We start from the raw sequence: 18,726 nt of genomic DNA on the forward strand, positions 1-18,726 counted from the left end.
TGCCCAATTTGGAGACCCAGAAGTTGCAGGGGCTGACCCCTGTCAGTCAGTTCATGTAGGCGTGTGCACACTTACTGCTCCACCATGTTGCACGTCCCCGTGACGTCCACCATCCATTTGGATATCTGGTCTATCAAGTTTCCATGTTCTTTTCTGTGCCTACCATGGTGATCGCGGTTAGCGGCGAATCAGGGTTCCAGGCCGGAGAGGGAGCGTGAGAAAGAGAGACCACATCCAAGGGAGGTCAATGGCTGCAATGGGATGAAGCGGAAATGTGGGAGAAGCTATTAAAGAAGAAGGATCGAATGAAAGGGCCAATTAAAGACGAAGTTTAGAAATGTAAGTCCCTGTCACCTATGCAGAGCAGGGGTTTATTCATGTCAAAAATTGTAAAATGTTCACTGCAGAACACTCCAGTGATGCCCGTGATCTGATTTGGGTGCCACCCTGCTGTGAACGGGGATCCTTCTCCTCATCCTCCAGACCTGTGCCCTGGCTGGACAGTTGGGTACCTGGCCGCTGTTGGTGCAGGAACCCACCCTCGGAGCCACCTGTGGATCAGGGGAGGGCTGGCAGCCTTAGTCCTGGGGGGCAAATCCAGTCAAGTGGCCCATTTTTAGCCCCGCCCATTATTAAAAGCTCCTCCTACATTTAATAGGCCACTCCCAACACACGCTGTACAGCTGGCATTCTATAGTTGAGGCCTGTCTACACATCATACGGAGAGGGGGGGGCCCGTCCTGGCTGCACTGCCTGATTATATAACAAGCTACAGCCAGGACGCTCCTCCGCTCTCCTCCTTCCCCTGATCCTGCTCAAGGCTTGTGGTTCCCCCCACCATCTGCCACCCGCCCGTGGCCTGCTGCCCCCTTTGGCCGTCCTCACCCAGCTCTGAATCCTCCTTCTGCAAATGGCAGCCGGAGCATCTCCTCTCCTACATAGCGCCCCCTACCTCTTACATCCAGTGATGTCACCTTTGTTGTAGACGTTCTCTTTCCTCATCTTCTCCATTCAGACCAGACCGCCATGATGATTCTTCAGCCATCTCCCGTCTCTGCAGAGATTGAGAAACAGACATTAGTTTCCTGCCACCCCCAATACTATACTGCAGAAACAGTACCCCTGGAAACAATACTACCACACAGATAGTGCCCCCAATACTGTGCCCGCTGTGCCCCCAATACTATACTGCAGAAACAGTCCTCCTGGAAATACTACTACCACACAGATAGTGCCCCCAATACTGTGCCCGCTGTGCCCCCAATACTATACTGCAGAAACAGTCCTCCTGGGAATACTACCACACAGATAGTGCCCCCAATACTGTGCCCGCCATGCCCCCAATACTATACTGCAGAAACAGTCCCCCTGGAAACAATACTACTACCACACAGATAGTGCCCCCAATACTGTACCCGCTGTGCCCCCAATACTATACTGCAGAAACAGTACCCCTGGAAACAATACTACTACCACACAGATAGTGCCCCCAATACTGTACCCGCTGTGCCCCCAATACTATACTGCAGAAACAGTACCCCTGGAAACAATACTACCACACAGATAGTGCCCCCAATACTGTGCCCGCTGTGCCCCCAATACTATACTGCAGAAACAGTCCCCCTGGAAATACTGCTACCACACAGATAGTGCCCACAATACTGTGCCCGCTGTGCCCCCAATACTATACTGCAGAAACAGTACCCCTGGGAATACTACTACCACACAGATAGTGCCCCCAATACTGTACCCGCTATGCCCCCAATACTATACTGCAGAAACAGTACCCCTGGGAATACTACTACCACACAGATAGTGCCCCCAATACTGTACCCGCTGTGCCCCCAATACTATACTGCAGAAACAGTACCCCTGGAAACAATACTACCACACAGATAGTGCCCCCAATACTGTGCCCGCTGTGCCCCCAATACTATACTGCAGAAACAGTCCCCCTGGAAATACTACTACCACACAGATAGTGCCCCAATACTGTGCCCACTGTGACCCCAATACTAACCTGCAGAAACAGTCCCCCTGGGAATACTACTACCACACAGATAGTGCCCCAATACTGTACCCGCTGTGCCCCCTATACTATACTGCAGAAACAGTCCCCCTGGAAATACTGCTACCACACAGATAGTGCCCCCAATACTGTGTCCGCTGTGCCCCCAATACTATACTGCAGAAACAGTCCCCCTGGGAATACTACTACCACACAGATAGTGCCCCCAATACTGTACCCGCTGTGCCCCCTATACTATGCTGCAGAAACAGTCCCCCTGGGAATACTACTACCACACAGATAGTGCCCCCAATACTGTACCCGCTATGCCCCCAATACTATACTGCAGAAACAGTACCCCTGGGAATACTACTACCACACAGATAGTGCCCCCAATACTGTGCCTGCTGTGCCCCCAATACTATACTGCAGAAACAGTCCCCCTGGGAATACTACTACCACACAGATAGTGCCCCCAATACTGTACCCGCTATGCCCCCAATACTATACTGCAGAAACAGTCCCCCTGGAAATACTACTACCACATAGATAGTGCCCCCAATACTGTGCCCGCTGTGCCCCCAATACTATACTGCAGAAACAGTACCCCTGGGAATACTACTACCACACAGATAGTGCCCCCAATACTGTGCCCGCTGTGACCCCAATACTAACCTGCAGAAACAGTACCCCTGGGAATACTACTACCACATAGATAGTGCCCCCAATACTGTGCCCGCTGTGCCCCCAATACTATACTGCAGAAACAGTCCCCCTGGAAATACTACTACCACACAGATAGTGCCCCCAATACTGTGCCCGCTGTGCCCCCAATACTATACTGCAGAAACAGTCCCCCTGGGAATACTACTACCACACAGATAGTGCCCCCAATACTGTACCCGCTGTGCCCCCTATACTATACTGCAGAAACAGTCCCCCTGGGAATACTACTACCACACAGATAGTGCCCCCAATACTGTACCCGCTGTGCCCCCTATACTATACTGCAGAAACAGTCCCCCTGGGAATACTACTACCACACAGATAGTGCCCCCAATACTGTACCCGCTGTGCCCCCAATACTATACTGCAGAAACAGTACCCCTGGAAACAATACTACCACACAGATAGTGCCCCCAATACTGTGCCTGCTGTGCCCCCAATACTATACTGCAGAAACAGTCCCCCTGGAAATACTGCTACCACACAGATAGTGCCCCCAATACTGTGCCCGCTGTGCCCCCAATACTATACTGCAGAAACAGTACCCCTGGGAATACTACTAACACACAGATAGTGCCCCCAATACTGTACCCGCTGTGCCCCCTATACTATACTGCAGAAACAGTCCCCTTGGGAATACTACTACCACACAGATAGTGCCCCAATACTGTACCCGCTGTGCCCCCTATACTATACTGCAGAAACAGTCCCCCTGGAAATACTGCTACCACACAGATAGTGCCCCCAATACTGTGCCCGCTGTGCCCCCAATACTATACTGCAGAAACAGTCCCCCTGGGAATACTACTACCACACAGATAGTGCCCCCAATACTGTACCCGCTGTGCCCCCTATAATATGCTGCAGAAACAGTCCCCCTGGGAATACTACTACCACACAGATAGTGCCCCCAATACTGTGCCCGCTGTGCCCCCAATACTATACTGCAGAAACAGTACCCCTGGGAATACTACTACCACACAGATAGTGCCCCCAATACTGTGCCCGCTGTGCCCCCAATACTATACTGCAGAAACAGTCCCCCTGGGAATACTACTACCACACAGATAGTGCCCCCAATACTGTACCCGCTATGCCCCCAATACTATACTGCAGAAACAGTCCCCCTGGAAATACTACTACCACATAGATAGTGCCCCCAATACTGTGCCCGCTGTGCCCCCTATACTATACTGCAGAAACAGTCCCCCTGGGAATACTACTACCACACAGATAGTGCCCCCAATACTGTACCCGCTGTGCCCCCTATACTATACTGCAGAAACAGTCCCCCTGGGAATACTACTACCACACAGATAGTGCCCCCAATTCTGTACCCGCTGTGCCCCCTATACTATACTGCAGAAACAGTCCCCCTGGGAATACTACTACCACACAGATAGTGCCCCCAATACTGTACCCGCTGTGCCCCCAATACTATACTGCAGAAACAGTACCCCTGGAAACAATACTACCACACAGATAGTGCCCCCAATACTGTACCCGCTGTGCCCCCAATATTATACTGAAGAAACAGTACCCCTGGGAATACTACTACCACACAGATAGTGCCCCCAATACTGTACCCGCTGTGCCCCCTATACTATACTGCAGAAACAGTCCCCCTGGGAATACTACTACCACACAGATAGTGCCCCAATACTGTACCCGCTGTGCCCCCTATACTATACTGCAGAAACAGTCCCCCTGGAAATACTACCACCACACAGATAGTGCCCCCAATACTGTGCCCGCTGTGCCCCCAATACTATACTGCAGAAACAGTCCCCCTGGGAATACTACTACCACACAGATAGTGCCCCCAATACTGTACCCGCTGTGCCCCCTATACTATGCTGCAGAAACAGTCCCCCTGGGAATACTACTACCACACAGATAGTGCCCCCAATACTGTACCCGCTATGCCCCCAATACTATACTGCAGAAACAGTACCCCTGGGAATACTACTACCACACAGATAGTGCCCCCAATACTGTACCCGCTATGCCCCTAATACTATACTGCAGAAACAGTACCCCTGGGAATACTACTACCACACAGATAGTGCCCCCAATACTGTGCCCGCTGTGCCCCCAATACTATACTGCAGAAACAGTCCCCCTGGGAATACTACTACCACACAGATAGTGCCCCCAATACTGTGCCCGCTGTGCCCCCTATACTATACTGCAGAAACAGTCCCCCTGGGAATACTACTACCACACAGATAGTGCCCCCAATACTGTGCCCGCTGTGCCCCTAATACTATACTGCAGAAACAGTCCCCCTGGGAATACTACTACCACACAGATAGTGCCCCCAATACTGTACCCGCTATGCCCCCAATACTATACTGCAGAAACAGTACCCCTGGGAATACTACTACCACACAGATAGTGCCCCCAATACTGTGCCCGCTGTGCCCTTAATACTATACTGCAGAAACAGTCCCCCTGGGAATACTACTACCACACAGATAGTGCCCCCAATACTGTGCCCGCTGTGCCCCTAATACTATACTGCAGAAACAGTCCCCCTGGGAATACTACTACCACACAGATAGTGCCCCCAATACTGTACCCGCTATGCCCCCAATACTATACTGCAGAAACAGTACCCCTGGGAATACTACTACCACACAGATAGTGCCCCCAATACTGTGCCCGCTGTGCCCTTAATACTATACTGCAGAAACAGTACCCCTGGGAATACTACTACCACACAGATAGTGCCCCCTTAAACAATTATTGGCACACAGTGCTCTAAAAAATAACTGCACCAAGACACTAATAGTATAAAGATAATGTCCCCCAAAAATAATTGTGCTAAGCGGATACTGTGCCAGGGTGCCCCCAAAATCCCACCAATAGAAATAATTCTCTGCCAGAGCACACTTAGTAGTAATAATGCCCCTATAGTGCCCTAGTAATCATGTTCCTCATAGACCCCCAGTAGTAGTAAAGCTCCCCATAATACCCCCTAGTAGTACTAATTTTCCCTATAATATGACAGTACATGAAATACCCCCGCTTAGTGCCCGCAGTTGAGCTAATGTCCCCATAATGTATGCCAGTATAAAATACCCCTATATAGTGCCCCAGTAAATGCCCTCATACTGCTCCTCTCCCCCTTCCCCATAGTGTCCCCCATAATATGGCAGTGAAAAAATGCCCCTTAGTACCCCCAGAAGATGCCCCTATAGTGCTCCTCTCCCCCACAATGTGCCAGTAAAATAATTCCCCTTCTTAGTGCCACCATATGCCCCAATAGTGCTCCACTCCCCCATAGTGCCCCCAAATAATGTCCCATAGTGCCGCTCTCCCCTATAGTGCCTGCCATAATGTGCCAGTAAAAAATGCCCCCTTAGTGCTACCAAATGCCATAGTGCCCCCCATAATGTTCCAATACAAAAGGCCCCTTTAGAGCCCCCACTTCCCCATAGTGCCCCCAAATAATGCCCCCATAGTAACACCAGATGCCCCAGTGCTGCTGTCCCCTATAGTGCCCCCCAGAATGTGCCAATAATTAAAAAAAAAAGCCCCTTTAGAGCCCCCAGATACCCCCATAGTGCTCCTGTCCCCCATGGTGCCCCCCATAATGTGCCAGCAAGAAATGCCCCCATAGTGCCAGCTCCTCCAATAGTGCCAGCTCCCCTCATAGTGCCAGCTCCCCCCATAGTGCCAGCTCCCCCCCCATAGTGCCATCCCCCTTATAGTGTGCCAGTTCCCCCATAGTGCCAGCCCCCTTATAGTGCCAGCCCCCCCATATTGCCATCCCCCTTATAGTGCCAGTTCCCCCATAGTGCCAGCCCCCCCATAGTGCCAGCCCCACCCATAGTGCTAGCTCCCCCTATACTGCAAGCCCCCCCATAGTGCCAGCTCCTCCCCCATAGTGCCAGCCCCCCCATAGTGCCAGCCCCCCCCATAGTGCCAGCCCCCCATAGTGCCAGCTCCCCCATAGTGCCAGCCCCCCTATAGTGCCAGCTCCGACTATAGTGCCCCCCCAAAGTGCCAGATCCCCCCCATAGTGCCAAATCCCCCCATAGTGCCAGATCCCCCCCATAGTGCCAGCTCCCCCTATAGTGCAAGCCCCCCCATAGTGCCAGCTCCTCCCCCATAGTGCCAAGCCCCCCATAGTGCCAGCTCCTCCCCCATAGTGCCAGCCCCCCATAGTGTCAGCCCCCCCATAGTGTCAGCCCCCCCATAGTGCCAGCTCCCCCATAGTGCCAGCTCCCCCATAGTGCCAGCTCCCCCTATAGTGCCCCCGCATAGTGCTAGCTCCCCCCAAAGTGCCAAATCCCCCCCATAGTGCCAAATCCCCCCCAAAGTGCCAGCCCCCCCTATAGTGCCAGATCCCCCCCCCATAGTGCCAGCCCCCCTATAATTCCAGATCCCCATAGTGCCAGATCCACCCCCCCCCATAGTGCCAGATCCCCCCCCATAGTGCCAGCCCCCCTATAGTGCCAGATCCCCCTATAGTGCCAGATCCCCCCCCATAGTGCCAGATCCCCCCCATAGTGCCAGATTCCCTCCCCCCATAGTGCCAGATCCCCCCCATAGTGCCAGATCCCCCCCCATAGTGCCAGATCCCCCCCATAGTGCCAGATCCCCCCCCATAGTGCCAGCTCCCCCTATAGTGCCCCCCCATAGTGCTAGCTCCCCCAAAGTGCCAGATCCCCCCCCATAGTGCAAGCCCCCCCTATAGTGCCAGATCCCCCCCATAGTGCCAGATCCCCCCCATAGTGCCAGATCCCCCCCCCCATAGTGCCAGATCCCCCCCTCCCCCATAGTGCCAGCCCCCCGCAAAGAAGAAAAAAAAAAAAAACACTAATACTTACCTCCATCAGCAGCGATGCAGCCTCTTCTGGCCTGTGTCCCTGCTGTGTGCTGCCGGTGTTCTGCCAGATCTCTATAGCTTGCCGAAAGTCTATAGCGGAAGTGACGTGGTGCGCTGCGCAAGCGCACAAGCGCACTTCCACAAATCATCCGCATCATCGTCTTAAAGTGACAGTCACCTCCAGTAAAATACAGCATCTACATTAATTTGTACCCTCGCGGGCTCGCTTTGCTCGCCACGCATCGGGCTCGGCCTCGCTGCGCTCGGCATTTAGTAAAACTAACTCTATGCCGCCATTGATAGTAAAGAAGGAAATGGATAGTCTCTTTCTTTACTATCCATTTCCTTCTTTACTATCAATGGCGGCATAGAGTTAGTTTTACTAAATGCGAGCGCAGCGAGGCCGAGCCCGATGCGTGGCGAGCGGAGCGAGCCCGCGAGGGTACAAATTAATGTAGATTAATAGAGCTGTATTTTAATGGAGATGACTGTCACTTTAAGAAATGTGTGCGCACGCGCGGTGCTGCAGGAATGCTTCGCTGAAGTACGCTTGTGCGCTTGCGCAGCGCACCACGTTACTTCCGCTATAGACTTTCGGCAAGCTATAGAGATCTGGCAGAACACCGGGCTCAGGCGTCGCGATGATAATGACGTCATCGCGCTGCCTGAGCCGGCCTCTGATAGGCTGCAGGCATTAGTGCCTGCGGCCTATCAGAAGAACAGGGGAGGGACACGCCTCTCCGTCCCCTGCCCCACAGCACACAGCACGGCCGCAATGACATCCAGGGCCGCGCCGCCTGTGGTGATGATCGGCGGTGCGGCCCTGAAGAATAAAAAAAAAAAAATTATTATTATTTTTTTTAAAACGGGCGGCCCAGCGGCCGTTTATTTAGGGCGGCCTGGGGGGCAATTGCCTCCCTGCCCCCCGGCCCAGCCCGCCCCTGCTGTGGATGACTGGCCTGATAACCGTGGGGATGATCCCTGTTCCTCCTCCTCTTCCTCCTGTGCCTCATCCATCTGCGCCTGAAGCATTTTTCAAGTAGTGTTGATCACGAATATTCGAATTTCGAATTTTTATCGCGAATATAGGCTCTTCGAAAATTCCCGAAAATTTCGAATATAGTTATATATATTCGTAATTTTTTTTTTTCCGATATTTTTTGTTTTTTTTTATCAGTACACATGATCCCTCACTGCTTCTAGCTTGTGGGCCAATAAGAAGGCTGCAATATACTTGACTTTAGGAGTAGTAGTGTTTGCGAATTTTGCTCTATATTCATTGTTTTTGAATATTCGCTATATTGCTATATATTCTTGTTTTAGAATATTACGAATATTCGAAAAAAATGGAATAGAGCAATTTAGCTAATATAGTGCTATAATCTTCTTTGTCTAATAGTTGTAAGTTGAAAAAAATCGCAAGAAAAATTTGAATCTGAAAATTCGCATATTACACAATCATTACCTTTCTGATTTTTCGAGTAAAAAAAAAAAATAGTGAATTTGCGAATTTTCGACGAATATTCGCGAAATATCGCGAATTCGAATATGACCCCTGCCGCTCATCACTATTTTCAAGTAGACATAGAAGTGGGATAGTAACGCTGAGAACGCCGTCATCACCGCTGGCCATGTTGGTCTCGAAGCCGCGTGACACGGCACACAGGTCAGTTTGGCTTTGTCATTACATTAGCATTACATGTATGCCGCCACGCTGTGCGTAGACTTTCCACAGGAATAGCCTTTTATATCTGGGTGTTAATCATTTACAAGAGGGGTTTGAGGGCGAGTAGGAATAGGGCAGGGATAGGGGGCAGCCCGGCCTCGCTCTCCTGTGTAAATCCTGAATGGGGAGGATAAGGAATGATTCATGAGTAATCTGGCAGTTGGAAATGCGCACATTGTAAAGATGGCCTCTATGAAGGAATGAGGGAAATGAAGGTGACATAAAACGTGTCCCATATAGGTCCAGTCCACCCTGTCGAAGGCCTCCTCAGCGTCTGTCCCCAGTAGAACCAGTGGATGTTTCTTCTCAGACACTATCTGAAGTAGGGACAGCACTCTCCTCGTATTGTCCTTCCCCTCTCTACCCGCCACAAACCCGACCTGTTCTGGTGAAATTCAGGATGGCGCTCGGGATCCCATCCTGCTTGCTAACAGACATAACAAGGATATAAGTCTGTAGCTGCCGCAGTTTGCAGGATCTTTCCCTTCCTTATAGATCAGAGTAATATAAGCTTCCAGTGATTGCTTTGGGATTGGGACGCCGGACAGATAAGCGCTGAACGTGTCTGTCAGTCGTGGGAGAAAAACTGAGAGGAAGGATCTGTAATAGGAGCATGGGAAGCCATCTGGGCCTGGAGCTATACCCAACGGGCAGTTCAGCATGGTGGACCGGACCTCATCTATGGAGGAAGGTCCTAACAGCTCAGCGTGCGATGCCACCAGGATAGAGGGTAGAGTGATGCCTGAAAGACATTTGGTAATGGCTGGGATTCTGTCTTGTGTCTGGTTGTTCTGCTCCGTGGAGTGGATTTGGTTTAGTGAGGTATAAAACTCGATAAATTCTCGTTCAATCACAGCTGGGTCCGCCGAAAGATGGCCGGAGTATGTTTGTGGTCGAGGCTACGGAAAATAGGATATGCTAGCTGAGGGGGGAAGAAGCTTAGTAAGGGAAACTAACTGATGGCTGGTGGTGTGCCCTTAGCCATGAGCGCGGGTAGGCCTATAAGGGGGCAAAAAACCAAACGTGGGGGAAAAATATATATTGTAATTCAGAGAGCATGCAAGCTCAAAGGGCCAGATGACAAAATGCTTTTGATATCTCAGCATGAGGATTAGGAATGTACCGGGAAAAACAGGAGGACTTCCAACGACCCATTTTCTTAATGACTAGAGTTGAGCGGACACCTGGATGTTCGGGTTCGGCCGAACTTGAAAAAAAGAGTTCGGGTCCCGAACTTGACCCCGAACCCGAACCCCATTGAAGTCAATGGGGACCCGAACTTTTGGCCACTAAAATGGCTCTAAAATAGTCCTGGAAAGAGCTAGAGGGCTGCAAAAGGCATCAAAATGTGCTTAAGAGCATGGCAAGTGTTCTGCAAACAAATGTGGATAGGGAAATGACTGAAAATAACATAAAATACAGAAAAAATAAAAATAACAATCTGGATCTAGGAGTAGGAGGTTGAGGTGGTGGTGTAGGTTGACGTGGCGGTGTAGGTGGAAGCGGCGGTGAAGGAGGAATAGCTAGCCAACACTGATTTGTGTTATTTTTTATTTTTAAATTGGGACATATAACAAAATAAAACAAAGAATAAGTGCACTTGAGTACAAGAATAGATGGTTGAGGCCGGTATAAATGTCTATTCTGCACAAGGTACGGACAAGTCCTGTGGGATCCAGGCCTGGTTCGTTATAATAAACCTCAGCTTGTCCACATTGGCTGCGGCCTGTGATAACGCTCTCTGCTAAACACACGTTCACACTATACACTGTCTGCAGGGCAGCACCTCCAAGGCTGACAAAGCTTCTCCACATGTCGGCCATGCTAACCCTGCCTTCTCAGGTGCTGGCGGTGCCCCAGCTGCGTGGGCGACCTCCTCCTCTGCCTTCGCCTTGTGCTTCCACTGTGCCCAGGGCCGTAGATAATTTTTTTTCCTGGGGGGGGTTCAGCTTTCTCAAATTAGTTTTTTTTTGTATGAAGAGGCTGCGGTGCTTCATGAGTCCCACAGTCTCTTCTTAGGCCATATGACATCTTCAGACAAAAAGAAAATGGGCAACTAAGCCAGTTCTGCGTTATACCAGTCTGATAAATTACCCCAAATGTTCCTATAGTGTCCACAGCAGCTATAATGTCCCCTAGAGACCCCCAGTAATAATACCACCCTCTATTGTGCTCCAGGCAATAATCCCTGTATAGTGTCCCCAGAAATAATAGAATTGCCCCTACAGTGCCTCCCCAATAGCAACACCCCCATATAGTATTTTCCACCACACTGCCCCCCACATAGTAATCCCCCCATAGTAATTTGCCCCCACACAGTAATTTCCCAACACTGTCCCCACATAGCATTTACCCCCACACTGCCCCCACACAATAGTTTCCCCCACACTGCCCCATCTAGTAATTTGCCCCCACATAGTAGTCCCTCTCATAATAATTTGCCCCCACACTGCCCCATCTAGTAATTTGCCCCCACATAGTAGTCCCTCTCATAATAATTTGCCCCCACATAGTATTCCCTCTTATAATAATTTAAGGCGGGATGAGTCAGGCGCGTCACAGTGCTGCGTCCCGGCACAGGCACGCGATGAAGCCTATGGCGGTGATAGGCGAGGGGAGAGGGAGCTATGCACTCCCGTGCCCCGCCGCAGTAATACAGTATGTGGGCGTTCGGGTCAGCGGCACGCCTGGGGGGGATTGAACCCCCCTATTCCCCCCTTATCTACGCCCCTGACTGTGCCCCCGCTGTCAGGTGGGAATGCCATCAGCAGCGTGCTCTTGTAGTCGCGCATCTTCCCATCAGTAACAGATGTTTTCACTTTCAAATTTACTTCCCTGTCAGCAATGCAGAGCAGGGGTTCATTCACGGCAAAAGGGGGTTCATGTCACCCAGCAATAGAACAGAGGATTTTGAGAGATTTAGGCCCCTGTCACCCAGGCACAGCAGGGGTTTGTATACGCCAAAAATGGTAAAATGTCACCCGACAATTGAAAATAAGAATTTTTTCAATATAGGGCACAAAATTTTTCTTTTTTATTAAAATGGCTCTAAAATAGTCCTTGAAAAGGCTAGAGGGATGTAAAAGGCAGTAAAATGTGCTTAAGAACATGGCAGCTGCCTGCAAACAAATGTGGAGAGGGAAATGACTTAAAATGAAATAAAATAACTAAAAATTACAAATTATTAACCTGCAACTCAGAGAAGGAGGTGGATATGGAGTCGGAGGTTGAGGAGGCGGTGAATGTGGTCCTCTGTGGGAGGCGTATCATCTGCGTCCTCCGTATCCCCCCAGCCACGCACCAGTGATGGGCCCGAGCTGCGTTGGATGCCAACCCGCTGTGAACATGCTTCATCCTCATCCTCCTCCACCTCCTCCTCATCCTCGTCCTCCTCGTCCTCCAGTAGTGGGCCCTGTCTGGCCACATTTGTACCTGGCCTCTGGTGTTGCAAAAATCCTCTTTCTGAGCCACTTCTAAAAGACTGGCCTGAAAGTGCTAAAAATGACCCTTCTTCCTCCTCCTCCTCCTCCTCCTGGGCCACATCCTCTTCCATCATCGCCCTAATTGTTTTCTCAAGGAGACATAGAAGTGGGATAGTAACGCTGAGAACGGCGTTATCGGCACTGGCCATGTTGGTGGAGTACTCGAAACAGCGCAACAGGGAACACAGGTCTCGCATGGAGGCCCAGTCATTGGTGGTGAAGTGTTGCTGTTCCGCAGTGCGACTGACCCGTGCGTGCTGCAGCTGAAACTCCACTATGGCCTGCTGCTGCTCGCACAGTCTGTCCAGCATATGCAAGGTGGAGTTCCACCTGGTGGGCACGTCGCATATGAGGCGGTGAGCGGGAAGGCCGAAGTTACGCTGTAGAGCAGACAGCCGAGCGGCGGCAGTATGTGAACGCCGGAAGCGCGAACAGACGGCCCGCACTTTATGCAGCAGCTCTGACATATCGGGGTAGTTGTGAATGAACTTCTGCATCACCAAATTCAGCACATGCGCCAGGCAAGGGATGTGCGTCAAACCGGCTAGTCCCAGAGCTGCAACGAGATTTCGCCCATTATCGCACACCACCAGGCCGGGCTTGAGGCTCACCGGCAGCAACCACTCGTCGGTCTGTTGTTCTATACCCCGCCACAACTCCTGTGCGGTGTGGGGCCTGTCCCCCAAACATATGAGTTTCAGAATGGCCTGCTGACGTTTACCCCGGGCTGTGCTGAAGTTGGTGGTGAAGGTGTGTGGCTGACTGGATGAGCAGGTGGAAGAAGAGGAGGAGGAAGCTGAGGAGGAGGAGGAGGAGACAGGAGGCAAAGAATGTTGCCCTGCGATCCTTGGCGGCGGAAGGACGTGCGCCAAACAGCGGGTTGGCCCAGCCGCCACTACATTTACCCAGTGTGCAGTTAGGGAGTGTAACGGAACGCCTAGTACCTCCGTCGATAGATGCTCCTAGTGCTTCCCGAGGACTCCAAGCACTCCACTCGACACCGTCAGCACTGCAGACCCCACGAACCGCCGAAGCTTGGTGGAGGTCTCGCCGTCTCCTACCCACCCTGGACCTACGACAAGGCTCCAGGCTCCAGTGGGTGAACCTCTCCTAATTGCAGAGAGCAGGAACCATGAACAAGCTCTTACAAGAGCTTATACTCAGGGGAGTATTGTGATATAGCAATCCCCAAGAGTGTAGTTATCCCATTCCCCAAACATGAGCCAAAACTTCATGAAGGTATAAAACAGGAACTCTCTTTATTTTAACACACAAGCATTTTATACACATCTTCCAACAAGGTTACCACCCACAGGGTTTTGTAAAAACAGCCAATAACCACATACAATACACTCAGACACTCCCACACAAAATCCTCCCCTCTGCCCGTGATAGAATTACCTCACACTGGGTTGATGCAATCATCACAGGCAGGCGAATACACAATATCCTCTGTCCTGGGGACAACCGAGAAGTAATTCAATTATCTCTCAGGACAAAGGACATCGCCAATACACACAGAGAGACAATGGAACAGACCTCCCTACTCAACGTATACAATGTCCCACCCTTTTCAGTACACATAGACATTTAACATTCCAAAATGGCACGAATTAGACCAGGGTTCAAGTTAGTCCAAGTCCTTTGTGAACAAATGAGGCCTGGCTGATGAGATGGCCCATAATCCTGGGGCAAGAGGCTAGTAGCCAGGCCGCTCCAAAACCCAGTGGCGAGGTTGGTTTCGCCACAGGGAGATATAGCGTCCCTGGCCGTGCTTACTGGTCCACGTATCTGTGGTTAGGTGGACCTTGCCACAGATGGCGTTGCGCAGTGCACACTTGATTTTATCGGACACTTGGTTGTGCAGGGAAGGCACGGCTCTCTTGGAGAAGTAGTGCCGGCTGGGAACAACATACTGTGGGACAGCAAGCGACATGAGCTGTTTGAAGCTGTGTGTGTCCACCAGCCTAAATGACAGCATTTCATAGGCCAGTAGTTTAGAAATGCTGGCATTCAGGGCCAGGGATCGAGGGTGGCTAGGTGGGAATTTACGCTTTCTCTCAAATGTTTGCGAGATGGAGAGCTGAACGCTGCCGTGTGACATGGTTGAGATGCTTGGTGACGCAGGTGGTGGTGTTGGTGGTACATCCCATGTTTGCTGGGCGGCAGGTGCCAACGTTCCTCCAGAGGCCGAGGAAGAGGCCGAGGCGGCGGCAGCAGCAGCAGAAGAGGCCGAGGCGGCGACAGCAGCAGAAGAAGCCGAGGCGGCAGCAGCAGAAGAGGCCGAGGCGGCAGCAGCAGAAGAGGCCGAGGCGGCGGCAGCAGCAGAAGAGGTAGCAGGGGGAGCCTGAGTGACTTCCTTGTTTTTAAGGTGTTTACTCCACTGCAGTTCATGCTTTGCATGCAGGTGCCTGGTCATGCAGGTTGTGCTAAGGTTCAGAACGTTAATGCCTCGCTTCAGGCTCTGATGGCACAGCGTGCAAACCACTCGGATCTTGTCGTCAGCACATTGTTTAAAGAAGTGCCATGCCAGGGAACTCCTTGAAGCTGCCTTTGGGGTGCTCGGTCCCAGATGGCGGCGGTCAGTAGCAGGCGAACTGTTTTGGCGACGGCTGCTCTGCTTTTGCCCACTGCTCCCTCTTTTGCTACGCTGTTGGCTCGGTCTCACCACTGCCTCTTCCTCCGAACTCTGAAAGTCAGTGGCACGACCTTCATTCCATGTGGGGTCTAGGACCTCATCGTCCCCTGCATCGTCTTCCACCCAGTCTTGATCCCTGACCTCCTTTTCGGTCTGCACACTGCAGAAAGACGCAGCAGTTGGCACCTGTGTTTTGTCATCATCAGAGACGTGCTGAGGTGGTATTCCCATGTCCTCATCATCAGGAAACATAAGTGGTTGTGCGTCAGTGCATTCTATCTCTTCCACCCCTGTTGATGCCCTTGGGAACCCTGCCAGCAGAGTCTTCAAACAGCATAAGAGACTGCTGCATGACTTGAGGCTCAGACAGGTTCCCTGATATGCATGGGGGTGATGTGACAGACTGATGGGCATGGGTTTCAGGCGCCACCTGTGCGCTTTCTGCAGAAAACTGGGTGGGAGATAATGTGAACGTGCTGGATCCACTGTCGGCCACCCAATTGACTAGCGCCTGTACTTGCTCAGGCCTTACCATCCTTAGAACGGCATTAGGCCCGACCAAATATCGCTGTAGATTCTGGCAGCAACTGGGACCTGAGGTAGTAGGTTCAGTAGGACGTGTAGCTGTGGCAGAACGGCCACGTCCTCTCTCTGCACCAGAGGGTCCACTAACACCACTACGACCATGACCGCGTCCCTTATTAGATGTTTGCCTCATAGTTAGCGTTCACCAAGCAAAGTAAAAAGTGGTTAATTCTGTTAAAAAAAATTAACCGCCAATAAAAACCTTGATGTAGGGTATTGCACTAAATATTATTTTTTTTTAACTCTATACGACAGCGGTATTTGTGGCCTAAATGTGACACTCACTTATGCACGTCTTATCCCAGATGTGCAATATATTAGAGGGTTTTTTCACCCCAGTATGACAAAGCTGTATTTCTGGACTTGCAGATAGCCTAAGCTGGTGCACTATCGTTGCATAAAATGGCTGCCGATCAGGTATTGATATTGATGAAATGAAGAAAAAAAAGTCCGTTTTCAGCAGTAGTTGGCTCAGGGCAGGCTTAAAAAAATTGTGCACTGCACCCACAAAACACTTTTTCTGTAGATCGCTGAGTACATAAACCAGTTCTTGATTTCTCCCTGATCTCTCCCTCACAGCAGCTGCAGCCTCTCCCTACACTAATCCGAGCAGATTGACGGGCGGCGCTACGTGACCCCAGCTTATATAGAGGCTGGGTCACATGCTGCACTGGCCAATCACAGCCATGCCAATAGTAGGCATGGCTGTGATGGCCTCTTGGGGCAAGTAGTATGACGCTTGTTGATTGGCTGCTTTGCAGCCTTTCAAAAAGCGCCATAAAAATCGCCGAACACAGGGGCGTGGCTTGGCCGCTGAGAGGAATGGCCGCTTGATCTTACAGCTCCTGCACCAGAGCGATCATAATTGAGCTTCCCAGACCTATTATCACCCTCCTCATTACCCGGCTAGCCTGGACAGGAGCTGGACACCCTCCTTGACACCATGGGGAGGTCCAAAAGACAGCTGCCTAAACTGCAAAGTGGGAATCTAGACGGCTTCTTTGAGAGAGGCCCGGCTAAAGATGGCGCCGGATCGAACAACGGAACTTACCCGCCGTCTCCCTGCAACAGCATCTCGCCGAAACATAGCTCTCCCTCACAATCGCCTCCTTTGGAGCCCGAGGCCTTTTCTTTGAATGAAGCGGAGTTCCCCTCGCTCCCTCCGATTCCGGGCGAGATCCATGCCCTGGAGACCACAGATCCAGAAAATGGCGTCGCCGCAAGCAGCTCAAGATCCTCACCCTCATCTAGCCCCCAGAAACAGAGACCGAGGCTGGAATCTTCCAAACATCAGGAGGTCAGTACTGCAATATGGGCGATACCGTCAGAGACTCCCCAAGCAGTTCCTATACTTGCATATCAAACTTCTGATAAACCTCTCTGTGAAGCTTCTAGCACTGCACCAGTCACTACGTGCAGACATAGCAGGGATGATTAACCTCTGAGCTGCCAAAGTTAAAGAAAACGAGAGCAAAGTAGCTCATGTGGAAAGTAAAATGGCTGAATTCGCGGCCTCACAAAATAACATTATAGATGCACACAATGATATGGCAGATGAACTTGAATCTCTCAAGTACAAAATCGCAGATATGGAAGATCGTTCCAGGAGGAACAATGTGAAGTTCCGGGGTATACCAGAAGACGTGGCACCCAGAGATCTACAGACATATCTCAAAAGCCTATTTAAATTGCTTCTGCCGAGAATACCTGGACCTGACATGATCATAGACAGGGCCCACAGGATCCCTAAGCCAGCCCATCTAAGTGCGGATATCCCAAGGGACACCTTAGCCCGCATTCATTTTTTCCACACAAAAGAGGCCTTGATGTTAGCGGCCAGAAACTGCGATCAGTTACCTGCTCCCTTTCAATCAGTCAGGCTGTTTGCTGATCTATCCATGGCGACGCCAAGACAAAGAAGGGAACTGCAACCTGTCACCCTCGCCCTTAGAGATAATGACATTCAGTACAAGTGGGGATACCCACAAAAACTACTCATACGGAAAGACGGCAAAACCCATGTGGTGAAAACAGTTGAAGAAGGGCAAAATCTCCTCCAATTATGGGACATACGGCTCTCTGTGTAGAAACGCGGAAATCGTCGGCGAAATGACCCCCCTACTTCATCTAATACAAGGGACACTTGATTCCTCTAGTAGGACCGAAATCGGTTGGAGATATGGATGTCCCATAAAGTGTCTTACTATTAACCTTGGATGAGTTACGGGAATGGTTGTTAATATTTGCACTAATTATGAGTAGAGTTGAGCGAACACCTGGATGTTCGGGTTCGAGAAGTTCGGCCGAACTTCCCGGAAATGTTCGGGTTCGGGATCCGAACCCGAACCGAACTTCGTCCCGAACCCGAACCCCATTGAAGTCAATGGGGACCCGAACTTTTGGGCACTAAAAAGGCTGTAAAACAGCCCAGGAAAGAGCTAGAGGGCTGCAAAAGGCAGCAACATGTAGGTAAATCCCCTGCAAACAAATGTGGATAGGGAAATGAATTAAAATAAAAATAAAAAAAATAAAAATGACCCAATATCAATTGGACAGAGTTCCCATAGCAGAGAATCTGGCTTCATGTCAGCGCAGAGAATCAGTCTCTTCATGCCATAGCACAGAATCAGTCTTCATGTCATAGCAGAGAATCAGGCTTCACGTCACCCACCACTGGAACAGGCCACTGTCACACATTTAGGCCCAGGCACCCAGGCAGAGGAG

Source organism: Bufo bufo, chromosome 4 (assembly GCF_905171765.1).
Source record: "Bufo bufo chromosome 4, aBufBuf1.1, whole genome shotgun sequence".
NCBI classification, from domain to species: Eukaryota; Metazoa; Chordata; class Amphibia; order Anura; family Bufonidae; genus Bufo; species Bufo bufo.